We start from the raw sequence: 3,757 nt of genomic DNA on the forward strand, positions 1-3,757 counted from the left end.
ATATTAATATGATATTTTAATGAAAATTAAATTTGAGATATCTAATATTTTAGAAAAACACTTCTCACTATAACTACCTAGTTAGTTTATTGTTCTATTTTAATTTTTGTTTGAATAAGAATTGCTTAATAAATTTGTCAACTAAGAAGTATGATTAGGTAATTATCTAAACATATAGAATATTTGTGGGCTTTATAGGATATTGTGGGCTTCATATTCAGCATAGGTTTGACTATAAAATTTAATACCAATATAAACTCCGGTTATGTTTAAGTGTTTTTTTTACTAATTTAATTCAAATAAATAACATTTTCATTTAATAAATAACTTTTTAAAAATAATTTATTAATATTTTAGTAATTTAATTCAAAATAAACTACTATCTTATTCTTATATAAATAAATTATTTTTCCATTATTTAGTTTCTAATAGGTATTTCCAAAAAGAAAATCTGAGGGTCAAAAAGATAATTTGACACACATGACGTGGCTGAATCTGGATCGTTTCTTCCCAAGGGCCCAATTGCTCTTTCTTTACCCTAGCAGCTCCAATTTGGGTTCCTTATATCTATGCTTATAACAACGTTAACCTAATTGCTATTCATGTAAAACTTCTTACGGTGATTTCTAATTCGCTTGGTGCAGATCGGGAACGGGTCTCTCCTGCAATGGCGGCGATACCTTTTTTAGTCATTGCCGACCGTAGAGGGATCAGCTCCTGCATTGCATCAACTGAATCGGAAACCGCAGTAAATTCGTCTAGATCTTGAGCTGCTTGGATTTCCAAATCTATTTCTGATTTCTTTCTCGGATTGAAGAAATGGGTATAGTTTCTTTTTCTCTTTAGTTCGAATTTATCTGATTCTTATTTAGATTTCGATACAAAGATAGTTTCTTTAAATTGGTTTTGGTTATGCTACCTTTCATTTGATCTGATATCTTGCTTTGGATATTATGCTAGTGATTGTTTGTTCATTTGTTTTAATGTTTAGTAGCATTAGGCTATTGTTCCTAACATGATATCCGAATTTGGATCCAAACCTGAAAGAGATAAGCTTCGATGTTGATTCTCACTCCATTGGTGTGGATTATCTTTTTGAAGTTACCCATCAATTTTGAAGCAAATCCAAAAGCAAAAACCCCATAAGAACAATTGTCACCACCTGCCTCCATTAGCTAAACATGGCCAAATTGAAAAAGTGGTCAAACACTTCAACACATTCATTGCAACCGCCTTGAGCCACATCTGAAACAGATAACATTCTTTGATCTGTGTTGCCTTTTAGATCAGACATCATCACATTTCATGTATCACTCATATATATATACCATTGCCTTTTGAAGTCTAGATATGTTTTTCTCTGTTAGATGTATAATATAATGTTTTTCTTTGGTGATGCAAATATCTATATCTGCATTAGGTTTTGTTGGTAGCTGGACATCTTAAGTGTTTTTGAGTTTTTGTCTTTACCAGATTATAATATGTTTAGGTTCATAACAATCTAGCTTTTCTCTTTATGTTGTATTGCTTAAACATCTCTGTATTTGATGCATTTCAACTGTCATAGTACTGTAACTTATGAAATCTCAGAAAAATATTACCATCTCTAAGTCTTTAGTGCAGGAAAAGGAACCTGCTCTTGCATATTCAATTAAACTGAGTTGTCTTTGTTAGTTTAGTGGGTGTGAAATAGTTTCAACCATTTCGGGTGCTAGCCTCCTGTTTTCTTTTTGTAAATTGCGGTTGAACTTTGTATATTGCTTCCCCCTGGTGTATGTATAAGCATTGTTTTGTATTATTGTATTTATACTATCATTAATCTTGATTTTTGTTTGAAATAGTTAGTTTTTAAGTAGGTAATATGAGAAATGTGTTCATGTTGATTCCAGAAAAGGATACAATCCAATATGTTGAGAATTTCCATTCCATGTTGTATTTTCTTTAATGGGTTATACACATAAGAACAATCATTTCTCTAAGTACTACTATGGATCATAATTTGTTGTCTGCAAGGAAGTTGCACTAAAAGAGGAATGTCTGTCCATTTGCTACCCTGAATTTTAATAGATTTGTTAACAAATTGGACCTGCTACGAATTTCTCTAAGTAAATCCATTGTTTGGAAAGATTTTGTCCGTTGGTTTGTTTCCAATAATTTTCGTTCTCCTAAGACTTAAAGGTCAATGTTAGTTAATTTCATTTTTGAACAAAGTTTCAATCATTTATGCCCTAATAATAGATAGAATAACTAATCTATAGACTAATTACTAATATAAAATGTGAAAAAGGAAGAGAGAATTGTCTGTATGCCTGTATTATTTACTGATTACTTTTATTATTTAACTTCTTTTGATCAAGAGTATTATGTTGATTTTTTATTTATTAAATGTGCACAAAAATAATTCGAACTTACATCCGCATATGGTTACAGATTTACTCATATTTAACACAAATAGAATCAAATTAACACTGCAAAAGATAAGAGAATTTCATATCAGGAAGCTTTGTTCAACAAAATAAGTATCAAGAATAATGACACCATTAAGAAAATGTAGAATCAATTTGCCTAGTAGCTTGAATTCGATTTTATCTGAAAACGTTTTGAGTTGAAACGGAGGGTCTCACAATTATAGTTGAAATAATTATTTTTTTAATCATTTCAATCATTCATTCGTAATTGCGGAGGATTGTCTTCTTAACTTATTTACTCAACAATATGCTCTCATTTCAACTAATAAAAACTTTTTAAACTTTAATTTTTTAAATTCAAACTCAATCCCCTTGAGCTACTTTTTGTGGATAAAGGGTGAGAATTCACTTATAAATTATATGTGACATGGGTAAGCCGGAATTTTATAGTGTAATATATTCATAATCTATTATGATTTTAGATAGGATATTTCTTTTAATGTTTAAATTGTTAGCATTCTAAGAGTCTATAAATATATTTAATTTGTTAACATTTTAAGAGTGGTAGTATTATGTAATTATACAAGAGGGGTTGCTACTTACTAGTATCCTAAGAGGCAGAAGCCATCACATTATTCAAAAATATTTTCATCTCTAAACTTAAAAGTATTTACCCACTTCTCGCTTTCTTATGTTATAGATCGAGCGGCATATTTCAAAATATCTAAAAGAATCATAAAAAAATGATACAGATTAGTCGTCTTTTTCAGATAGTGAATCTTCTTCGTTTTCTTTGACGAGTAGATCTTGCTTTAGAGAGTATTCAAGAGACTCTGAAAATGGCTCGACAGAAAAGACATGACGAATCCCACCGGATTGGTCCGGTGAAAAGAGTCAACTTAATAGATCAAAAGTTCACGGGTTCAATTCTCACCAGATGCGCTTTAAATGGAAGCGGAGAGTCATGATTGTTCTTTTTTTTAACAAAGACTCTACTCGAGTCGAGATAATTTGTATATTCAACAACACAACAAGGGGATTATCTATACAGCAATATTCAATGGCTCAAACTACATTGGTTCAAGTAGTTGAATTCGGTTAGTCCTTAAAGAAAAATTAAAATTAAGGGTTATTCATGGATCTTGTTCCAATTGAGCTTAAAGAGTTAATCCATGGAGGAAGGTTAACTGCTTGGTCAGTTTACGAATCTTAAATACATACAGTAACAACTCTTCTATAATTATTAAGTTGATCTTTGAGTAGATATCAAAAGAATAATGAATTGCAAACTTCCCAGATTCAAAGGATATTAACGCAAATACCTTTACATATTGCAAGTGCGACCCAAA

General features: G+C 30.6%; 1 long non-coding RNA gene across 1 annotated transcript; it reads left to right on the top strand.

Annotated features, from left to right (window-relative positions):
* Window positions 1-583: 583 nt before the first annotated feature.
* Window positions 584-1,760, top strand: LOC124928014. Its single transcript, XR_007098445.1, has 2 exons — window positions 584-823; window positions 1,619-1,760. It is a non-coding gene; the product is annotated as an uncharacterized LOC124928014 (long non-coding RNA).
* Window positions 1,761-3,757: the final 1,997 nt, after the last annotated feature.

The sequence above is a fragment of the Impatiens glandulifera genome, chromosome 2 (assembly GCF_907164915.1).
Source record: "Impatiens glandulifera chromosome 2, dImpGla2.1, whole genome shotgun sequence".
NCBI lineage: Eukaryota > Viridiplantae > Streptophyta > Magnoliopsida > Ericales > Balsaminaceae > Impatiens > Impatiens glandulifera.